General features: G+C 39.2%; 1 protein-coding gene across 2 annotated transcripts in view; it reads left to right on the top strand.

Moving 5' to 3' along the window:
* The window catches only part of NKD1 (NKD1, WNT signaling pathway inhibitor), a 112,232-nt gene that overhangs the window by 24,190 nt on the left and 63,619 nt on the right, over window positions 1-24,423 (top strand). The window lies entirely within an intron of this gene.

The following is a 24,423-nucleotide window of genomic DNA, read 5'->3' as shown; positions in this document are numbered from 1 at the left end:
ATTAGGGAGGGGACAAAACCCTTGTCCTACAAGACCCTTCCTGAAGCAGGCAAATGGTTTCCTTTCTTGTAAGGGGCAGGCGAGTGCTCTGAGCCCTTGAGAGCTGGCTTTGTTCCTTGCTCTTGACACACACAAATCAGGACACTTCTGCCAAGAGTTTTACTTGCACTTATGTTAGTGGAAATATCCCTGATAAGAAGTAGTTGTTGTTGCAGTCTTGTGGCTTCAACTGTGAAGGATTTTAATTTTTTTGCGTGAAGTCTGCTGATCCATTTGTTGTTACATAAAAATGTGAGTGAGGGTTTATCTTTTCCTTTGAGATGTATGGCACTAGCTCTGGAATTGCTTCCAAGTTTACAAAATGAGTCTGTGGTTTAGACCTCTCTGATAAACATTTTTTTGTTGCTGTTGCAAAGTTGGATCAGATTTTTGTTGTCATAATGGTTGGTGCACTTGGCAGCTTGTATTTTAAATAATTAGGAGATAAAATTGGACTGTGCTTGAAATCCAGCATGTCTGGTATTTTCCTGCTTTACTTAGTGATGTTTTTAATCCCCCTTTTAACTTTGAAGACTAATGTAAGGCAGTTAAGAACTGAGGGTTGATAATTTTTTTGTCATTTTTGAAACCTAGATCCAAGCTAGCTTCTCTTGCAATATTTCAGCCTCAACCTCCCAGGACACTTTGAGATAAATCAGTGTCTTTATCAAAAGAAGTAGGCCTTTTGTGCTGGTAGCAGTGTAACATTAAATATTCATTCTAATTTGCAGAGTTGAGACAATTATTCTGAGGTTCCTGATAAAGTTTACTTTGGAATTTGAAGCTTTAAAAATATACTGTCTGCTTAATTTCAATTATCAGTAGCCAGTAAAGGAGTTTACTGCTCAGATCCATCAGAATTGAGAAGTTTTGAAAAGCTCCTTGAAAGGTAGGCATTGAGGTGTTGAGGGGTTTCTCTCTTTCCTTTTTTCCCTTTTTTTTTTTTTTTTTTAAATTCTTTGTCTCTTCTTTTTGTTGGCCACAGTGCCACATGAGGGAGGAGGCAGAGCAATACAGAAGGCTAAAGTGGGAAACAATCTTCCCACTTAAGGAATCTTTGCTGCATGAAATGTATACATTGAAAATGTTCTATATGGAATTTTGAATCTGTTCACATTGAGGAAAAAGAAGCTTATTTGCAATATTGTCCTGCACCTCTTAGAGGCTTTTGGTTCCAGTTCTGGCCTAGAAGCAGATGTGTTTCAGCAACCGGAGAAGTAATTTTCAGTATCATGAGAATCATATTTTTAGAAAAGAAAAAGACAAACTTGGCCTAACTGATCATAAACTGGCAATATACTCTGCATTCAACAGAGGATTAACAAGACAAAAGTAGTATGATGTGGCTCAGGCTGTATCTGCTATATCCAGGCTTGAGAAAGGGAGTGTATTTTGGAATTAACAAACAGACTGCAAGCATCAGAGTCTTATTCATATGCAGATCTCTTTTTTTTAATTATTGTCTTGATTTTACTGAGTTAACTTCTTTAGCCCAGAATCAATAGAGAGAAGGAGAACTAGAGGTCTCTGGTTCATAGCCATTTATACAGCTACAAATGCCACTTCCAAGGAAATATTTTTCTTCATACTCTACCAAATGTGCCACAGAAGGACAGTTGTGGCACCTTCTCTCGCTTCACATTCTCATAGGCATCTTCAAACTGAAAGCATAGAAATTCAGGGACTTTGAATTTAACTTGTTTCCTTTGTACTGATGGTCCCTCAGGTATGGAATTGAACACGGCACCATGGAAGAACATAACCTTGCTCTCATCTAAACTGTGTCTGTTCTGAGGATAAATTGACTACTCAATCTGCTTTCTTTCAAAGGATCTAAGTTCACTTTATTGTTTTTACAGTTGATTTTCTGTAAAGATTGAGCCTCTCAATTTTTTCCTCTGGGCAGCATGTAGGAGGACATCCAGATACACAGGCAACTGGCAAAGCAATTTTGTTCTGCTGCTGGTGGCCTTAATTAATTTTGTCTAGATTAATTAGCTGATCCATTTGTGGATGCAGTGTTTGGGGAAGAAAGTAACTGGGAGTGTTGTGAGCCAAGAGTTAGGGCTCTTGCCCAAATATGAGTAAGAAAACATACACTAGCTGGTGTTCTCAGAGCAAGTGTTCTTCCTCTTCATGCTTCCTTTGCATACATATACACAGTTTTGAACAGAAAAATAGAAGCTTAAAAAAAAAACAACACTGAAGTTTGAATGGTAAAAGTATATACATAAAATCAAGCTGTTTCCTTGTGGAATGTGACTTATGGAGAGGAACACCCAAGTTTTAAAGTTCCTCCTTCAAAACTTATGGCAGCCTCAGAAACTTTACTTCCCCCCCCCCGGCCTTTTCTTTTAATATGTCAGAATCTGTTTCAGGGTTTAACTTTTTTTTTTTTTAAAACACGTATTACCAAGTAGGTTTCACAACTTGATTTAATGTAGCTTCCATGTGTCTTGAATACAATAGTAACTTCTGAAACCAATATTTCTTTAGAGAGCAGTAAAGTTGTTTCTTCATGACACCAGTAAGTAGTTTTCTTGCCAAGAAGTATATTGTAAGATTTATTAGACTCTCCATTACCCTCCCCCAAGTAACCCAGATTTTAGCTTCAAGTAAAGCAAACATGTTCAAAAAGTGCTCTTTAACTTTAGGCTAGGCGGATACAAAATAAAATTCTCCAGGGGTACATTACAACTAAAAGATTCACAAGCCCTCCAGGGGGTTTAACTTTTTAAGTAGGCATTTCACAAGTATTTGTTGCATAAACCATTATATGCTCCAGGCTGGGGTTCTTGTCGATTTTTTTTTTTTAATATTTTTTTTAATATAAGACATTCAGCAATAAATGTATTTTTGTGAAAAATAATATCCCATCTTTGCTTAGAAGTGAAGATCTGTTCTTCAGAGCATGTGTTTTCTTGGTTTAATATTTAATATCAAATTTCTTTGACTGTCGTTTTAGTCCACTCAGTACCTTGAAGCACTGCTCTATGGAAATGGGGGTCATAATTCCATTTCACTCCTTGCACTCACTTTTCAAAATCAAGTGCTTTTGGTCTACTACAACTCCATCTTTGGCAGTTGGAAAAACAGATTCTGGAGACTGCAAAAGCAAATGACAGCCATTTATACATTGGTCTCACATGGGAGTAGGAAAATAGAATATCAGAAAGAGGAGATAGGTAGCCTTGCAGTTTAAGAGATCTGGCTTCACTGGCTTTACTTTCTGTGTCTTTCAGAGGCTTCCTTGTGAGCTTGGACTATCTTGTTTCTGTATTTTACATGTTGTTCCTCCTTCCCACAAGGGAAGGATGTTGTTTCTTTCCATTTTTAACTCCTGGGGCAGAACTCCTCTATTCCAGTGCTGTAACATGCAAACCAGTATCTACAGTTTCATTGGGATCTCCAGGTGCTAATGAAATGCAAATGACAAATAAGTATACGAAGAATGGAAAAAAAGTAATGTAAGACAAAAAAGAGTCCTTTTAGGATTGTAACAGGAAGCAATGAGATGTTTAATCCAACCTTGAGTCTTCCAGAAGTGAATGAGGAGCTGTAATTCAAAGAGATTTTGAAATAGAAGCCCTTGAGTATTATAGGCTACCAAGTGACAAGAAAATGTAGGAAAAGGAGTCTTGATTATCTTTTTCGACAACTTGTTAGTTGAAATGTTGCATTTAAATAAAAATGATGATCAGTTCGAAGTTGAAAGAGTAATAGAAACACTTGTAAAAAGCGAAATGATGCATCTGTCAGAACAGTGATATTCAAAGCACTAGACATGAATGATAAAGGCAGAATACCAAAAGCTTCAGAAAAACAGAAAGAGAATATAAATCCCAGTAAATTTCTTTCTTTCTAGATCTGAGGCCCTTACACAAGAAAAAGGAAAGCCCTGATACCTGTAAGAATGCCTTCTTGAAAGAGGAGTTGAAGCCAATATATTATGTGCATCAGAGCTGAGAGTCATGTAATAGAAAGGCTTAGCTGTGTGATAGACTGTCAGAGTCTGTGGACAGACACAGTCATCTTGTATCCAGAGATACTTTGAGATCCAAAGGTAGGAGAAAAACTGCTAGGCATTACTGAAGTGAAATAGTACTTGTCTTGAGACTTCAGTGTTGGCACTTGGGAACACAAACTCTAAAGTGGTTGCTCCCTACACCTCCACTTCCCAGAAGAGGCAGGTTCTGCCTGGTTTTGCAGGAGCACCCTTATCTCCAACAGGAGCTCATCAAGCTCTGACAAGAAGACAGCTGTGTTTGTTTCTACCAACCACTACTTTCAAAAATGTAATTCAGGTGCAAGCCTTGCTTTAAAACCCCATTTTGAGGGAGAAAGAGGAAGCTCTGTGTGCACTATTGTTTAACATCTACTCCAACTGCATAAAGTTCAGTGGTGTATTGTCTGAGTGCCCAAGGACTCTGCTTATGCTTTGCCTCACACAGAAATTTGAAAACTGTTCATGAGAGAGCAGATTTGCTCAATTATTGATTCATTCCACATGCTGTGTGATTTGTAACTCGTATTTTCCATAAAAGCACATGGCTGGCACAACAACAGGAACATCAGTAGTTAAAATTGTTGGCTTGGTAACCTGCTAGATTTGTGCACAACATAAATACAATTGGATTTGATGTCTGGACAAGTATGAAATTGTTCCTAGTGTGGGCATGTGCTAGTTAGGGAGGAGAGAGGTGGCAGTAGAAGATTATTATTAATTGGATTTGTGTGTGTGTGTGTGTGTTTTGTTGTTTGGGGGTTTTTTGTTGTTTTGGCTGGGTGTTTTTTTTTTCTGTTAAGCAAAAGCATGCTACTTGTGATAAATCTCTTTTCTTTTTCACATCTCGACTTTGTACTCTTTTTTTCCTGAACTGGAGGAGTTAATTATATTAGCAGGCTCATCTTCAATTATTTATCTCCAAGGATGTTTCTCTGTAATTTCTGTAAGTATTTTGATGTCTATTGCAGATCCTCTTTGAGGTTTTAGTGTTCTGTCTCTGTCATTTCCATTTGCATTCTTGCATTTGGACCTGACAAATTATATCCATTTCTGTTGTGGTTTTAGCTGATGCCGGTTTTCCGGTTTATGGTCCAAATAAAGTCCTTGGATGCATATGTGCAGTTCCCATTGACTTCAGTCATCTATATATTTTATTTATAACCTTTTTTTCTCCCATATGCTTATGATTTCAGCATGACAGTAATATCCAAATGTTGCCACCTCCTGGTCTCTTATGGCCTAAATGAAGTGAAAATGAGCCAAATTTTTTCGTGTTTACACAAACACTTTGGGAGTGAATGTATGAAAAGGAGAGATTTTTTTTTGGTGTGCCTGAGGCTTTTATGTCTCATCCCTGTTCATACACCTTGTGCAATTTTTGCAAAGCCTAGCTGTATTAATTACAAAACAAATTTGGTTATTAGGAAGTAGTGCTGTTAGTCACATAATATGCAGGAATGAAAAGTTGGCAATAAGAGCCAGTATTGTTTCAGCTCTGTCTCATTGAAAATAACTAAAGTGAAAACATAAATTTCATAAATTAAATTGCTGGAGGGCCTTTGAGGGCATCATATAGAGCAGCTCACTCATTGTTCACCTGGTATGGAAAGAAATACTTGAATTTGAGAGGACACATAAAGCATAGTGACTGTTCTATATGTTTAGATATGCATTTCTAGTGTCTTAATGATCCTCTAAGAGTTTGTTGGGGTTTCTTTGGGGAGCTTTTTGGGTTTTTTTACCAGATGCTTACTAGAAATAAAATCCACTAATAAATTCACTTTGCATTTAACTTGGAGAATGTGTTATTCATGACAGTCTACAGACCAAACAGTTCTACAAACAAACTGGAGATTCAGGGTGCAAGATCAGATTTTCTCAGTCTGGGGGAAATTCATCGGAAACTTAATATGGAAAGAGGAAAAATATCTTAGATATCTTTCTGGTGAACTTCGTCATTTCTGTGAATTATTTTTGAAACAGAAGAAAGCCAGGATACATTTGTAGCCAGAGAGGTGGTAGGATGCTGCCCCAGCTTTGGCTCCTGAGAGCTCACCAGCTCCTCTGTAAAGTACCCTCTTGGTTGGGACAGTCTGCCCAAAGTTGATGGAAAGTCTAAACCAACTTTAGATTGCAGTATCTTTTCTTTGGGACTGAAGAAGATTAGGAAGGGAGGCAGGATGATAAACCTCATGAGTTTTCTCTCTTCATGGTTTTTTCTTCATGCCAGGGTGATATGAAGCATTTCCTTACAACTGCAGAACAGCAGTCAGTGCTGTGGCTGCAATTGAAACTAATTTTTGTGTTGCAGATCCAGCTAGTCTCCTTTCTGCATTTAATTACAGGAGAAAAGGGGAAGATTAACCTCATTTCGATGCCCACCTATTACCTTGAACAGGCTGGACCGAAATTTGAATAGTGTGCTATTGAATTCTTGCTGGTTGGTTTCTGTTGCAAGCTTTTGTGTCTCATTTTAATTTTTCTTCTTCTTTTTTTTTTTTTAAATTTCTTTTTTTCCCCCCTTGATTCTTCCTTTTTTTTTGAGTCACTTGAAATAGGGAATGTAACTTGAAACTGGAAGCAAAAAATTTGCTTTGAGAGATCAAGAGTCTTTTAAGCAGCTTACTGGATCAGCAGTTGCAAAGTTATCATGAGGCCTGAACTCTTTCTATGGGTTTAAGGGAGGCAGCACAGTGCAGGAGCAAACATCACAACTCTGTATCCTCAAGGGAAGACTTAGTGCTTTACACATACAAGCAGAACTAAATACTGTACTTTGATGTACTCCTCTCTTTTTTTTTTATTTTGGTATTAGTTTCAACCTGTTGGGAGTAAGTTTTTCTGTACTCCTGTTTAAGATTTCCCTTGATGTTTTGTGCATCTCATGTACATTATATAAAGCTGAAAAGAAGGACATTTCATGTAGATAGTAACCACCCTAATAGCTATTAGCTGTGGATTTGTGTCAGTACGAGTTTTATACAGTTCCAGGAGTAAAACAGTAGCCATCACATGAGAGGATTGTTGCAATGTGTAATATTTGATATTTGCCCGGGACTTGTGGCAGTGCTTGGGGACAGCAGAATGGATGTCCAGGGTCCATGTCACAGGGCTGGGCTGAGCTGTAGTTACTTGTCTTGAATTAGACTCAAATGGTCTCTGATCAGATGCAGCATCACTGCTCCAGTTATCAGGCTGTGTATGCAGTGAGTAGTTACTACAGCACCCTCTACTTTGTCACTTATCAAAGTTTGCCAGTTTGTGTTATCTGGGTGTTGACAGGTGGGATACAGTGGACATCACTCCAGTGGAAGTGTATTTTTAAAATTCAGGGTTCTAAGTTCCATGTGCTACCTTGAGGTAAAAGCACAGCGAAGACAAGGTGTTTACCCAAGGATTGGCTACACAAGGTCAGCAGCAGCCAGGGGGTGACTTTACCTAGTTTGCCATATATTTAAAAACCTTTTTTCTCTATCTTGGATATCGCATGTGCATTAGAAAAAATTAGGTGAAGGGCTGGAGTAATCCTCTGGGTTCTCAAGGTTATCCCCTGTGGTTACAGACAGCCGTGCCTTATAAGCACATTTATAAACTGACCAAGATCCATTAAAATAAAATAACCCAACAATGCTCCAGGGCTTTTGATTGCTTTAGGCAATAAGGAAAGAGAAGATTGTCCCGTTTTCCTGTTGAAAAGGTGTTCTGTTTCTTAACCTTTGGGTAGCAAACTATATCTTATTTTAGCCTAAGGTAGTTTTATTGAAATAGAGAAACACACCTTTTTAGTAGCAAAAACAAGACCTCAGAGAAGGAAAACTAATGGATGGTTCATAGAAGCATCAGGTTTCAACCACTGAAATGCCCTGGCACAACAGATCCAAATCCCAGCAATGTCTGTGTTTGTCCTTCAAAGGTAAATAAATTAAGCACAATGGATTTCACTGACTGGAAATTTGTCACGGGAGTATAAAATTTCCTTTTGTTCCTTTTCTTTAAGACTGTACGATAGTTTCTTTAATAAATACATATTGCCCTGATGTCCTTGATTTAAATTTTCCTTCCCGTTCTCCACTGTGTAAGGCATTGTTGAAAATCTCCATGATATAATGCTGTGGAAATGGTAACAACTGAAATACATGTGTTTGTGGCAACAAAAAGGTGTTTCGGACCTTTTCCAGGGCTGCTTTGGAAGGGAAAATTTTTACAATAAAAAAATATTTATGTATTCCTTGTGAGGAGTCCTGAAATCTGGACTTAATTGAATATCCTACCGAAACTGATAATATTGATTAAGTAATGTCACTAAAGATAGTGGGACAACCCAAATCTGATTTGGAAGCCTACTGTGAATTTTTTTTCCCAGACAATATAATTTGTCAAAATAGACACACTGTGTCATAAAGCTTCACTTCAAGAAATGTCACATTTTATTCAAAATTACTGAAATATCTGATTTTTATGTGTTTGAAATGAATCTTTATTTCTAATGCTTGAGCAGTTTTTGTTCCCTATTTCATTTATAGCAAGTAAACATGTAGAGAAGATGAAAACTGAAACAGAACTGTTTGAAAATTACCTGAACAGATCACTGGATGTTTTGTTTGAGCCAGGAAGATTTTTAGGGAAAAAAATGAATGTTATTCAGGATTGGTTTTGTCCTTCCTTAGGATGTAATTTTTCTGAAGTTTTCAAAATCATTGTCCTGTGTCCAAAGTTGTGGCTCCCATTACTGTATATAAGTCATAGAATCATCATAGAATCATAGAATAGTTTGGGCTGGAAGGGACTTTAAAGACCATCTAGTTCCAACCCCTCTACCATAGGCAGGGACACTTTTCACTAGACCAGGTTTCTTAAAGCCCATGTTTAAAGTTTGCTTTGATCTTTCCTCATTTATAGAAATATATGCTATGAACATTTTATAGTTGGTTTGTTACCCAGAGTAATTGGGACCTACAATAACTGTATATGCAACAGTACCATAGTGAAATAATGCTGAATTTCCCATGTGCAGTGCAAATGTTGCCTCAGATCCAAGGACTCACGTGACAGCCCTTCAAGAAGGTTTAGCTATACTTGGCTTTAAAGGGTGTCTTTGCTAATTAGTGTATTAGAACTCATGGGCCACAGCTTGTGAGTTCAGAGCTTCTGCTAATTAAGTTTTGAATGTAATTTTAGTTAAACTATTAAAGCTTTGTCCCAGGGCTGTTCTCATTAAGCAGAACTCCAGCTCTCCTGGATTTTCTTTGTTCAGAGCTCTCTTGCAAGTGTGTGGAGGCACATCTGGTATTGGCTATGGCATTCACATGGGTCTAAAACTGCTGCAAAAGAAACAATGCAATGAAATTTATCTGGGAAAACAGTGAGATCACAGCACAACATTTCTCTGGAGAAAAGTCTGAACCTTTTTTATGATCTGTCTTAGTACTTAGTACGGTACTCTTAACCATCAAACTTCAGGACGTATGAAATCCCAAAGGATGGAAATGGAAATATTTTTTTGTTTAGTGGAGGCTAGACTACACCAAAATAATTATTTCATCTCCTCCTCCAGGAAACATTTAGGGGCACTAAGCCCCACTGAGTAACATGCACAAAAAAAGTACAGTAGGTAGTTACTGCAAAGGGCTACAGGCTCATGGACTATGAACCACCTGTGACTTGAGTTACACTGAAACCTTGCAAAACTCTGTTATATTTCTGGTGTCATAATATCACCTTGTTTACTAGCTTTGGGCTTTTAATTAAATTTTACAGGATACTTGCCCACAATATGGATTAGGCCCATTATATTACTTGGGGGGAAAAAAATTATCAAACACGCGGCTTTAAATTTGGCAGTCGCTCAAATTTATTTTTTCTTAAGACTTAATAGGCATGTCCAAATGAACATGGCAATTTCTTTAGAATAGAAATGAATACGCTGTTTTGTTGTATCCGAGGTCTGTGTAATAGACTGTGACATTTCCTGCTGTGATACCAGGTGGAAAACCCCTTTCAGAAGGGCCAAGCCCCGGCCGTTCCCAGTGGCCGATAACGCCGCGGTTTGCAGCCGGTCCCCCAGCACTGCTGTGTGCGGGGGGAGTGCAGGTGGCTGCACTTTCACACCAGTGCTGCTGCCTAGCCCACGGATAGGGAAAAACAAAACCAAGATAGAACTTAGAAGCTGATGCTCTGTGGAGGTGAATGGAAGCAGTTTGTTCTAATTAGAGGCAAACTTTTTCCCTCTGTGTCTCTATGGAGAGCCCTATGTAGCAAAAGATACTTGTTGCTGTTTATCTTCGCATTCAGCTCTTGTGTGCCTGCTCTAATGCCTTCATCCCCCTCTACCCCTTCCTAGCTTGTTTTTTTTCCTTACTGTTGTGCAGTATGTCTTCTTCCCAATTATTTTTCTTTCCCTTTATACCTGCCTTTCCCCAGACCTTTCTTTTACCCTCTCTACTTCTCATTTTTCTTTTCTATTGTCTTTCTTTTTGCTTACGGGGCAAGAAGCTGCTGGAGTGACAGCACAGAGTTTGGGTGGCTCTGCTAGGGCTGCAGCTGCTGGTTGTGTGGTGGTTCACCACTTGGAGGGAGCTGGAAGCAGGCTACCAGCTGGGAAGTGGAGAGGGAAGACGAGAATATGTATTTGGTTTGCCACATATGAACACTTTGCAGCAAATGGTGCCCAGCACCTCTACATCCTACTGCAGTCCTACTCCGGGAGATGCTGACACATCATTGCCTTGTCCTGGGTATAGCTTTGCTGGGATGATCAGCTGTGTTTCTGTGTGTATAATGACAGTGAGTTTTCTCTCTTGTGTTGTTTGGCTTGGAGTTCCTGGATTGGGCCAGTCTGAAATGAACTCCAAATGAACTTCAGGAACTGCGCTCTTAGGAAACTGTAGCTATGCCCTTGGTTTATCTAAACAGTGGGAAATCGGAGTATTCAGCTCTCAGAAAACCTTTTGGTCATGTTCAGTGGTGGTATTTGCCCTTACATCTGACTAGTGAGCTTGTCTTCTTAACTTCCTTCCATGTCAGTGATAGTCGTTCCGATTCTTCCTGGGGCAAGAACTCAGCCCAAGCACCAGCATCATTTTGGATTCCAACTCTTTATTCTTGTTGTTTCTCTGACAGCACTTGTCGAGACTGTGGCATGTTTTACTCAAATTCTGGTTTTCTTTCTTACCAAGGAAAAACCACACCATTCCCTCAGCTGGCTTGGCAGACTACCACAGGGAGTCTGAAGCCCTTTGAGCCTTCTGTTACTGCTCAGATTTTGAACCCTTTTATTTATTATGTGTCAGGGAAGAGTTATTGCTTCTGAGACAGCAGAAAGATAGCTCAGCTCTCATCCTGCAAGCTGATGGGCTGGTTTTGTGTGTTTGCTTCCTCCAAATCAACAGTATTGAGAAACAATTTTTCATATGTTTATCTATTTCACCTTGAATTCACTTTTCTTTTCACATAGCCCCAAGCTAAACTTCAAAAAGAAGATAATGCATTATGGGTTTAGTTTGTCCTGTAATAAGTCTGATCTTTACCGACATCTTTGTTATTAAATAATATTTGATTCCTTCTTGGGGGGAGAACAAGTTTTAATGACCAACAGAACCTGGTGAATATGAGACCAAACACAAAGACAGCACTCATCCTCCTACAAAGTAGATCTTTGCATAACAGATATATTGGTGTATTTATTGTATGTTGCCTTGGGATAAAACCATAGTTCTTGGAGGCAATAAACAATTTAGCTCTCATTTCCTATCAAAGACTAGCACATGTGGTTGATGGGAAAAACAAATGCCTCAGCAGATCTATGTTTTGTGTAAAACCTGGCTATTGTATGCCTAACTTACTCTAATTGTTATACCTAAGGAGTGTGACGTCCATGTTGAGGCAAAAGCTCACATTAAATTGGTGGTGAGATTGTTGCTAATAACATTAATTGTGTCTAATGTTATTTGACATGATAGCCTGCAAGTGAGTGGTGTGGATGATCGGAATGGTACTGTGCCTGGCAAAGAAACTGTTCTTTGAATGGCTATAATTGTGGTCAGAATGGGCTAGTGTACACTTGTATCCCACCCAGTCTAAGGTGAACAACCATTTTCCATGGAGAAAGAATGAATTGGAGATGGTCCTGTTTTCCCAGGCTTTTCATCCTCTTATTCCTTCCTTCCACCACAGTAAAATATTACATATACCAGGATGGCAGCAGGTCTCCATCAGCTCAGTTTCTGTGAGACTGCTCATTCCTGACTATGCTCAGTAAAGAGCTGTTTCTTACAGCAACCTGGTGTTATTGGCATGTCACTGGTAAATGTGCTACAGAAAAGAAAATGCCTTGCTGAAGTTGATTTGGGAGCCAAGTATTAAGAAGAGCCCTCCTAAAGCCACGGAATAATACTTTGTTTACTCATATTAGGTTTCTAATTCTTCTTTTTTCCAACTCAGCCTCTAACCTCAACCTGTCTTGGATGTTCCTTTTTCCCTTTCTCTTCTGTGTCTGCTCTTTCTCTCCATGTCCTGGTCTCTGAAAAACAGCAAAATTTCTTCTGTGTCCTAGGGTAAAGTTATTATTACCATGATAAGAGATGTCTGCTCCAGCACCACCAAAGCTGGACCTGAGTCTGCCTTTTCTCCCTCTTCCTCGTAGGCATAAAATATCCAATATAGAGATGTGAGGGGAAAAAAAATTAACTTTTCTTTGAATGATGCTAAAACTGCCTGGCATTGTGTCTGTGTCTATTCAAGAAGGGTGACAAAGCAAGTATTACATGGAACATTTATTATACTTCTGTAATCATGTACAGCCTCAGGGACGTAATTCAGGAGATGGGATGGAGGGACTTCCACACTATTTTCAATTTTCTATTGAACTTTTCTGTGACTGGGAATAAGTAGTTTCACTTCCTTTGTATCTTTTTTTCCAGTACTATGTTTATTTATGTCTCCTACCTGCTGAGACTGTGTGTGGCAGGATATATCTTTCACTTGTATTTAGAGTGGGAGTACTCGGATTTTTAGACACTTCCAAAGTGCACCTGATAGTTTCAAAGTTTGCCTACTTGTGTAATTAACTGCATTACTATGGTCATAAAGTTCGCTGTTGTCTTAGCAGTGACTGAATTTATCATGTGTTCTGTTCATTCTGGGGGAAACAGTCTCCCTTTTGTATATATCAGATTTGTTTAGTGGAATTAACCATCCTCCTTACCAGTTATTTTGATGACTTAATCTCTATGGAATTTGATAGAAAATGTAATCTTGTTCTTGTATGTCTCACTTTAGCTGTGATCTGCACAGCTGTGAACTGAGTTTCCCTTATGCCTGTTTTACTTCCCCTGTCTCTTTTAATACGAATTTGGCCCTGTGTGGTTTATAGTTAGATTTCATGCTCATTACAGTGTGACATGAACTGGTAGCTGGCTGAAATGGGCATTCAGAGACTTGAGAGCCGGGAGGCTTTCTAGTGCATTCGAAAAATAAACACTGTGAGGACGTTTCTTCATTAGATGGAGCTGAGAACTATAAACCCTGGGAATTTGAGAATTATCTATGTACATATCTGAGCACTTAGAGCTAAACCAGGGAAGGTGTGAGATTTCAGCTTTAAGTCATACCTGTCAAGGGTTAATGGGAGTTGAAGCTGGGCTACTTCCTTTGCAGCAGTATCCTTTTACACACATGCTTTTAAAAACCTGCTAACCAAATACAATCTGGTCCTCGCTTATAAACCCATTCTCACTTTCCTAAGGTTTAACTGGGGCTGACTGTCCAAATCTGTTCATATACCATTTCCTCTCACATGCAGGATCATAACTACCAGTGTAAAAGGCCACACATCTGTCCAGAGAGCAAAGTTTTCCAAGAGTCCATCTCCTACGTGACAACCGATCTGAGAGCTCAGGATTATACCTACTTGGAGACATTCCTTTGCAACTTCAGTTTCCCTTAAATTTGGTATTTGTACACAAATGTTTCCAACATTTTATAAATACATAAACACATGTATTTATAAATATATAAATAAGAAAAATATTTTCTTTTGTGTTTTCCAGAATTTGCCTTTGGCATGTATGTTGCTCTGTTTATTAATTTTTAATGAGGACGTCTGATTGCTTGTATGATTGGCATAATGAAAGGAAAACTCAGAACAAAAATGCAAAAGCACGCACAAGTTGATAAAAAAGTTGCTATTTTATGAATTTTTCTTTAGGAAGATATTCTGCTAAATAGGGATGCAGATTTGTCTGTTATGGCCTTCTCCTATGACTGTATTTGTTAGAGGAAATTGTTCTCTTTTAAATCAGATCTACGAACGAGTTCATGAATGTTGAGAGGAGCCATTGCCTAGAAGAAAATTGGGTTGTAAGAGTTCTGCAGGTTGTGTGTGAGTTCACCCTCATTTTAAAGTCCATGGTTTGATAATCCTTTCCCTGGGATTGGTGGAAATGACTGCTCAAATCAGTTTGAGGGATGGATGTAAAAGCCTGTTTGGTTTTAGTTTTTACAGGGTATGGTGAATGGTGGGCGAACCTCTGAACTCTGTTATCCTACTGCAAGTCCAGGTTGTGCCAGAAAACATGTAGTGCCTGAGCATATCTCTAACCAAATAGGGGTGAGAGTTGTTTTTTCTATTTGTTTTTGCTTTAATTAAAGTTTTTTTTTCTAAATTATACAACAATTTTTCAATCATCCTGTTAATTAAAAAAAATTGCTCAGTGTTTGTAAAACAGCAAGAGAGTTTGACTCTTGCCTTTTGTTCAACCACAGCAGATGCTTCTAAAGATACGCTGCTTCCCAATGAAGTAATTTACCTTGAAGATGAGAAGTGGAAGCACATTGTTTAAACAGCTGACTTGACTGCTCAGAAATGGGGCTGACCAAAATGAGTTGATGACTTGTATTTTAGGATTAGGCCTATTAAACAGAGCTAAACATGCAATAATATCAGCAAAAGCTGTCTGGGAGAATCAGACCTCATTGCAATGAGGACGTTATGAGTACTTTTTTAAGCAAATAAGCATGCTGAGTCAAGCAGCAATGGAAGGGATGCTGTGATTTGTTTGCAAAACTGCCATGAGAGGTTGGGAATGGAAATAAGTGGGAAAAGGAGCAGAACACAATGAAGAGGGTACTGGAGGCGTGAATGCTGTCTGTAACAATAAATATGAAAAACAAATGTGCTGCATATGATACAATACAGAAAATTATTCTGGATTTGTTTATTACTTGAGCTATGAAGAATTTTGTCAATTATAACTGAGCTGGAAAAGTTGTAAATACTCAGTTCAGTGAAGCTGAGGTCAAAACCTGTAGTTCCTACCTGGATAAATTGCTATAGTTGTCTTTATTCTAAGGCTTTCAGCTTCTACAAATAGGAAGTTAATTACTAATTTGACAATAATTTTTTAATCTTATTTAAATAGCATGGGCATAGGAAAATTTCCAGCTTTTATAGTACTCACATGTAGGATCTGTATTTAATTTATGGTTACCCTTTGTCTTACTAGCACCCCTCACCACAGCTGCTGAGGCACTGCAGTCCTCTGTACTCCTTGTCGTGTCTGGAGCTCAGTTCATCTTGGCTAACTTTAGATGTCTACAAGGTAAATGTTGACATCTGAGCTAGTCATGCTGTCTCCTTTCATCAGTGGAAAGAAACAGAAACTTAAGTGAGGTCAGTTTTAGCACTGGGACTGTTTCTGGGAAGCCACGTGAGCAGGAATGTCTGATCTGCCGCGTGTGTTACGCAGAGCAGAATGAGACCTCGCCTCTGGCTGGCTCCTCTGGGTGGAACTGATATATATAGACCAGGGGTGAGAATTTTCTTATAGCATGGAGAACGTTGTTATTTTTGAATATATAGCAGGAGGTAAGTGAGGTAGGATTAGCTGCTCAGTGTCTAGCTGCTTTGAAATTTTACAGTTAGTTGTGCTATTTTAACCGGAGGAGATATATCAGGTTTCCATGGATAGACTCATGTCCACTGTGTGTGCTGCAAGTCACTGCTTGGTCCAAAGCTGTCACCCTCTCTCAGGGGAAAAAAAGGAAACCCAACTGTGTTTAATGGCTGAGAAGGGAGAAACTTAACAAAAGAAACACTGATAAAAATCTGGGAGAGGACATGCATATGGATGTAAGGAGAAGAGCAGATGACAGAAAAAGGAGAAAGGAAAGCTGCTGACTACTCTTTCTTTATTCATTGCTGCTTTAAGGAAGGCCTTTAAGCTGGAGAGCAAATTGGAATGTCAGCAGGGACAGGCAAGCATTAATCTCATCAATCTGGAAAAGGGTAGATTTAGGAACCTTTGACTGGGAAGCTTGGCCTCTGTTGCGCTTTGTTAAGTGTGGGTGTTTAAGGGACAGTGTGTTTGTGTGTTCATGTAACAGAGAGAGAGAAAACAGAGGACCAAGGACTTATCTTTGCAGAACCAGAACATGACAGCCACTATCAACAGCGGGTGCACCTCCTCTACAGATAGAGGGGGTTTGTCCATTGATCATCTTGTTCACTGTGTTTTCAGTGTTTGCCTGTGTGTCACAGAACTGGATAAGCACTTGTAGTACTTCTCAGCCTTGTGCTAGAATTATGACTTATCCCATATCTCTTTGTATCTGCTTTTTACATTGAACAGATTGAAAATCCTTGCATTTTCCCCAGCAGCACAGCTCAAAGTAACAGCTCCCCTATGTTAGTGGTGAGATGTGTACCAGTAGGAAGATGTGTGTTTGTGTGAATAACCTGAACAACTTTAAGCTGTTTGTTTGTTTGTTTTCCCAGAATTAAAATGGTTGAAAACACTGAATGTCTTTTTCACTATATGTATAATTAGCATAAGGAACAAGTAATAACCCTAGCAGCATGCTTTGGAAGGATTATTGGCCAGCAGTTTCAAAGTAGGTGAGGTTGTAAGAAATCCTGGGTTCTGTGATTGGCCCTCTTGAACTCTGTAACTTCTGCATGCCTTGCTTTATCTCTCTTGAAGAAACCTTTATATTTTTTCAACCACCATTGCATCCTGTGCCATCCTATCACCTGCCATTGCTGCTCACTACCTCAGCTAGTTGTCATGCTTATTTTACAAGGTTTTGTTAATGTCTATAAAGCAGTTTGTAGTTACTTTCAGTCATGGATTTCAATACTTTTTTAATATCTTCCCAGTGGCATGGTATTTAAGGACAAGATTTTGTCTGTTGAATAACTTTTCACTTGAGAGTGAATAATACCAGTGCTTGAGACTTTCTTGAACAAAAGATGATGTCAGCCTCACAGGAAGGAAGAAGCCTTGCCTGTATTTCAGTGGCATAGATAAGAGGAGGGGAAAAAATTCCTTCCCTGAATAGTTGTTCTTGAAGTAGGAGGAGCTCCTATCACTCAGATCTTGAGCTGCTTTATTGTAGCCTGGTCTTCCTCTTTGATGCCTTTTTTTCCTTTAGAGCCTTGTAGTTAATTAACTCACTTGATTAAAAAGAGAATGTCCAAACTCATGGGTCACCACACTTGGGAAGTTTAGATGTCCTGTTTAAAAATAGGCATCAGCACCTGATATGCCTTTTGAAGACAGCGGGAGCCAGTCCTGCATGAACTGGCTAAATATAGTGGCAGCCCCACCACTTGCTGGAGAGATTAATAGAGGGAAGAAATTCCATTTGGGCAGGTAGGGTGTAGCATATCCAGGAGATTTCCCAGCTGTGCTCTCTAGTGGCATGGGCTCTTTGTAAGAGGAGAATTGCTTTGATTTTTATTTTTTCAACATGGCAATATAGAGAAACTTGCTCTGTCAGATGTTGTCACATTGTGAACAAGAAGGATTTTATGTCCCTTTTACTCAAGTATTACTTGCACAGAGCATAAATACTTGAAAATTGCTCTTTTACATCACAGTTACTTGCAGAGATCAGCCCTGTGTGCAACCTTCACTTAGTGAAATAGAAAATTAAGTGATCCTAATTGCACAGAGCACTTTGACTCCATGTTTCAGGTCTCTTTCATTTTAGCTTTATTTTTATTACCACTCCACACAGACCTATTTTTCATCTCATTTGTATTGTAACTTATCTGTGTCAGCGGAAAGGGAGGGACAACGAAGGTGAAGTTAGAGGAACTGGACTGGTAAATTACTAAAACTAAAGTTTAATTCTGCAAATTTATTTCTTGTATTCCTCAGTTTAGGCACACATTTCAGCTCTGGGAGATTTGGCAGGTTGGGAGGTTTTGATGTATATTGACTTCTGTATATAAACACAAGCTACCAACTGTCCAAAAAAGGAGGAGGTAATCCAGTGAAAAGGCTGAGATCTGAAATGAGAAATAAAAACAGTGGGTAAGAGGAGAAAGCCTGAAAAGTTTAGCTTGCACCAGCCAAAAAAAAAGCTCTGACTGAAGGGATGGAAGAGTCCTACTGAGGAAGTTTTGATCTGTATGATCAATATAAACTTCCTTTTCCTGACTGCACACTTGACATAACCTTCCAGATTTGGACAGAGTACTGCTGAGTGTAAGGTCCTACCATCTGCAGGCAACACCAGAGCTTCTGGTTGCTTCCACAGTACTCTTACATTTCAGAAGCGTGAGCAGTAAATGTCCAAAACAGTTTGGAACAGCATCAAACAGTCTTCTTCTGCTCAGTAGAAATTTGTAAATCCTTCATATGTCACTAAAGGTCTAAAGTAAACTTAGTATTGACCAGATTTCAACACTCGATGCATTACAATATTTCACTGTAATAACTCAGATTCATCAAAGAGCAATCAAACACAGCAAATAAATCCAACAGGAGAGGCCCTGAAAAAATTGTCAGAGACAGTGCACTTCTGGGAATAATGTTGATATAATGTTGTTTGACCCTATCATTCCATTTGGTGTATAGTAAACAGCATACAGGTACCGTGTTCTCCTTGTAATTATAAGGCAGGTCCCTTGGGAGAGAGCTATATCTGAAAAGAAATTTTTTAGCCTTGATTGGTATGATTAGTATTTGAAGTAAGTGGTATGAATAAATCTTTCACCTTAGTATTTGTAGATTATTTCATCTCCAAAAATCTGATATTTAGAAATACACCTACTTACTGCAATACAGATGTTCTGATCTGGGGTCCCTCTTCAGGTAATAATTTGGCCTCTTTGAACATAAAAGCTTTGATTTTCCCCACAGACTGCTTGAAGCTGAAACAGATGCCTGCCTGACCAGGAGGGCACTCTGATGAACACCAGACTGTCTAAATACTAGCGAAAGAAGGAAAGAACAGTGATATGAAAGGGTGGGAGGAAACATACTTAAACCAACTTGCTATGGCCCCTGTTTATATGGTAAAAATATGCTGAGAATTAATTGCTTCAACACCCGTAACACAGTGGTGGCATTTGTCTAGGCGAGCTCTGTCCTCTATTTCCTCCCAGTAGATGTATGATGCAGGCTGGCAGCTCCAATGTTTCAGGTGGGGCTTTGCTTTAATTTCTCAGCTCAGATTAATGACTATCACTTGCTGAAGGAAAGTGTTTACCAATATCACAACCTTCTCACTCCACACTGAAATATTGCTGCTGAAATAATGCCTGCCCAGGAATGGGAAAAAAAAAAAGGAATAAGAAAATAGGGTTATGGAGCTAATTTTGTTTTGTCAATGTTGTTGTTAAAGATATGTGGTTTCAGCAGTTGCAAAGAGAGTTAGGATCCAGATGAGTACTGCAACTGAATGGAGAAGAGACTGATAGAAGTATGTATTCCATGGGGACCCTCAAATAATTCTTGCCCCTTTCTTAACAAGGAAAACAAAAGTGTATTTCTCATCTCTGCTGCCATTCTGTCCATTCTCTATTTATTCCTTTAGCATGGAAAATATGCAGAAGCTCTTTTTAAAAACCTGTCTGCATTAGGCAAAAAATAAATGTACTTTTAGTGCTTGAGCTGCCCCAGCAGTGACTTGTCTTTAGAGAGCCTCATGTAGAGCTGCTCCCCTCTGTGACAGTCTGGTGCAGTTGGGGCAGGGTGGTGCTGGTTCCTGGGGGAATGCTTTTTGTGTGGGATGACAAGGAGTCATTTGCACACAGGACAGCCTGGGCAACACTCAGGCTCAGTTAATTGGTAGTTCAGTGCTTAGTGTGAGAGGGTTCCAGCTCATCGCCAGGGCGTGTAGGCATGGCTGCAATGCAAATAATTATTGGTGCTGGCCTGTCACATTTCAAGAGTAAAGACACGTGGAAGCTAAAATGCCATATTAAGTGAAGTTAGAAAGTGAGGCAGCAAGGAAGACCTTTACAGATGGTGCTGCATTGGGAACACATAAAGGCTGTCAGGTTCATCTACTTTCAGGGGGTCTTCCTTTGTGCAATATGTTTATATAAAGGTTAATTCTTCCCATAAAAATCTACTTGCATTTAAACCTCCTGGACTCTTTTCTTAAAAGTTTTACTCTTGGGAAGCTTGAATAGAAGAAACCTCCCTTTCGTTTCAGAGTATGTGCTGGTAGCATCTTCTGGATTCTCAGTTGCTTAATTATTTCTTTGTAGTTACATCCTTTCCCCTTTTGTGGAAGAGAGTTAAGTATTTTAAGTTTTATATAATTTTTTTCTTAAAGAAAAGGACATATGGTTGAAAGTATGCAAATTTCAGGTTGACCTGGGTGATGGTTATTATTCTTCCAAGATGTTGACGGAATTTCTAATGGTAGTTTCATTTTTATACAGATATTATTGAAACATAACCCCCCCAAACTTCTGGTTTCTTCAAAACTATACTGTTCTTCTGCCTGTATTTTCCTTAAAACTAGTCACCCAACTCTAACATCTCATGAAATTTCAGAAAGTAATTTTTTTCAAAAGACATTAGGTCTTAAGAAGATCTTTTTTATTGTCTGTGTTTCTAAAAACAGTAATTTCCTTTCTGAACTCTTGAGCTGCTTTTGTTTCTGTTGAAAAACTTGGCCAAATTAGATTTAAGAGAAAGAGGTCAAGAGAGACAGAAAGCATTTAGTGGCATCTTTTTAAGAGTGTTGTACAAAGATATGGCTGGATCAGTCTGTGCGTGATCTGTGCTCCTGTGTAGTTTTAAATGTGTATATCTCATGAGTCTACAGTAAGGAAATTACTTCTTTTAGCAGGAGTTGTTTCTTTGGAGTCTTTCCCAATTTTCTTTGGGTCCCAAAGAAGGGACCAAAGCTTTTGGAAATTCACAGTATTTCCCTATGCTAACTGTGTAGATAAATCCTGATAGACCAAGACAAATTACGTGCACTTGCCTGTCTGTAAGAGACACTAATATGCTGAAAAAATATTTCTTTGCCAGCACCTTTCCCACATTGATTCATCTCATTCCAGCAGCTTAATCATGGCCATTTAAATGTGCTATTGCAGATATTAATTCAGTTTGACACGTCCATTTTCCATACACTTGGGAAGGAAATCTCTTTCTACTGGTTCCCTACTTCAAGACACAAAACAAAACAAAATACAAAGGAATGTTGTGATTAGTACCAGCACTGGTAAGTTCTTGTTCTTTTTGCAATAAGCTTTAATGGCAAAATAGGCCTTTAGAGAATCTGGTGGGGATATAAAGAATGTGCTTTGTTTATACTGAGGTAAAATAATTGAGCTTTTCTATTGCTGCCTGAAAGCCATGTCTCCAGTTTCTGGGACCTGTTTACTGTGTACTGTACAGAGCCTGCAGCCTTCCTGCAGCAGATCGGGACTCCCCTGCCTGTCTGCCGTTTCCTTTTTTATGGCTGGGTTTTTGAGCAGCACTGGTATGCCCCAAACACCTGCCAGATTTGCATATCATTCTTGCTTGGCTTGAGCATCCACTGCAAAGTTGGCACATGAACTGTGGAGAAGCAGGGCTAGTGTTTTGATTGTACGCCAGAGCCTGATACTGAAATAGGCAGTGGGAAGGAATCCAGTAATTGTTGGCCTCTGATCAATGAAAACTGTCGTTAGGCCAGTAAATCGTCGGTATGTGGGCTTAGTTCTATATATCATCTTTGGGCTGGTGTCACCCTGACTCCAGGACGAGAACATTATCAACATGTCATCAAGTCTGCCGGGAGCTTTTTATTACTTTTTCTCCCTTTGATTTATATCCATTCTCAAATTTCACACAGGTCAGGTTCGACAACACACTGGAGGGACGTTGAGGGGATTGTTTCTTTGGTGCAGAAATAGATTTGCCAGCCCCATGTAGCAGGGACCCCCTCTCCCTCTTCCCTCTACATTCCAAATTGGTCTTCCTCTGGACTGGCAGAGCCTCCCTCCCTCGTTGCTAATTGCTGTGGCAGGAAGCAGAGCCTTCCATTATCTCCACTCATACTGTTCACTGGGATTGTGGTGAGACAACACTTGATTAGCTTTGGCCTTGTCCACACACAACAACTTTAGTTTAAATAAACTGCTACTTTAATTTAGATTGAATGGTGAAGACTCTATTGTGGGCATTAAGGATTCTGGCTATCTTTTTTGTTTGGCTTAGAATGATTCGGAATCAATTAAGCCAAATGAAAATAAACCACAAGAAATAAATGTTCACGCAGCTTTTTTGCACTTGAACTCTCTTTAAAACAAAGCCTCCAGTTTAAATCCAGCAGAGCTTCCTTTTGCAGACAAGCCTGTGCCACTGGTAGTGCTGTGGGAATAATGCTGGAACAGCCCCTCTGAGGAGGGCAGATGTACCAGCTCAGGCAAAACTCTCCCCTCTTCCCAGTGGGAAATTTAAATCCGTACTGGCTGCCAAAGCTGCAGCTTCTATGGTTTTGCTTGTATTTTTCTAAACAGGTAAATGAATGCCCATTGCTATATGTGGATGTGGTATAATGTAATTTCTTCTTTAGAGTAACTTACTGTGAAATAAAAATTTTTTCTGCAGTAACACCTGCATGAGGGTATGGCTAAAGCAGTAGTAGAATAATCATAATTGTGACAAAGACCTAAACCTGCTTTAAAGGAACTCATGAATGTTCTCATTGTAAAATACTGGCCTTCTCTTTGAGTTGGAGAGGGAGAAATACATGGTTCTTCTTCAGTAATTACTAACTGTATCCTGTATTTTCAAGGCCAATAAGGTTATTTCTCCGATGCTGCTCTTGACAATGATTAGTGTTTAAAAGTATGTGGTATATGCAAATAAAGCCTATTGTAGCATAAAGGTTTGAATTCCATTCATTTTGCGTGCAAGTATCAACTGAAGTCTGGAAAAAATCATAACTGAAAAGAGCTTGGCCAGAAAATATGGAAGTTGCTTGTTGGATTACAAAAGCAAGACAGCACATCCAGAGTTAAGGCTGAATGCCCAAGTGGCTGTGGTGTACCAAGGGATTATGTGCTGCTGCCTTCTACATATGGGCACAGCAAGTCCGGATATGGTTAACAGTCCAGGCCCTGATTTTTCCCAGATTTAGCTGAACTTGAAATGTTCTATTTAAAACAACTCTTTGTGGATTCCACCCTTGTATGTAGGATAGCTTTATTTAAAAGCAAAATTAGATAAAAAGTTGCTGGTTAAGGTGAATGGCTGGCTTTGAACAGGCTGAGTGGCTTTTCTGGAGACCTTTTATTCTAATGAGTAAATCCTCATTAAGGGACACTGTTTAAATCTGATCATGGCCCCATTTCAGCAAAGCACTTAGCGTGTGCTGAAGTATGGGAGAAGTCAGTGAGATTACTTACTTGCTTGAAGTTAAGCAAGTGCAGTACCAAATTGGGATGTGCATGAGCACAAGATTAGTTGCTACACAAGTACAGACCTTATTACTCAAAGTTAAATATTTTGAATTCTTTTTTAATCTGCTTAATGGGAAAGTGAGTAGGCTGCCTTGAAACTCCTTTCTTGCCAAATTCCATTTCTTAAATCAAAGCTCACATTTGAGTTACATGACCACAAAAAGCATTATAAACTAATAAACCTCTGAATTTGTTTACAGTTGTGTAAATTGAAAAACAGACAAACCAGCTTAAGATTTCTTTGTTCTCATTTTTCCTTTTTTTTCTTTAGCATTTGCTTTCAGGCTCAGGCCTTTGAACTGTGTTCTTTCCTTGGCTGTGTTGCACTCTTCCCTAGGTCGAGCAGGCAAGGAGGGCTGTGACAGCTGCCTGTACTGAAGTACAGAGCTATCCTTGTTACCCTGTGTGCCTAAACTCGATGCAGAAGAGCTACGGTTTTCTGTCAGTATGATTTAATAATGTTCAGAGTGACTTACCTACCTGCCCCCGTCTGTTTTTTAAATGCAGCCCTGACTGATTCTGAATGTCCTGGTGTGGCGACTTGTTCTATGTACAGTTTGGAAACCCGTGTTCTCCTCGATTCCCCTTCTCCTTCAGTGAGATGAGCAGAATGTACATTGCAAGCAGAGAGCTAAGGCTCTGTGTGCAAGGGCATAACAAAAATAAACACAGAGATGGT

The sequence above is a fragment of the Neopelma chrysocephalum genome, unplaced genomic scaffold, assembly GCF_003984885.1.
Source record: "Neopelma chrysocephalum unplaced genomic scaffold, ASM398488v2 Primary Assembly neopelma1_68, whole genome shotgun sequence".
In the NCBI taxonomy this organism is placed as follows: Eukaryota; Metazoa; Chordata; class Aves; order Passeriformes; family Pipridae; genus Neopelma; species Neopelma chrysocephalum.
The sequence above is the reverse complement of the archived record's forward strand: the minus strand, read 5'-3'. Positions and strand labels throughout refer to the sequence as shown.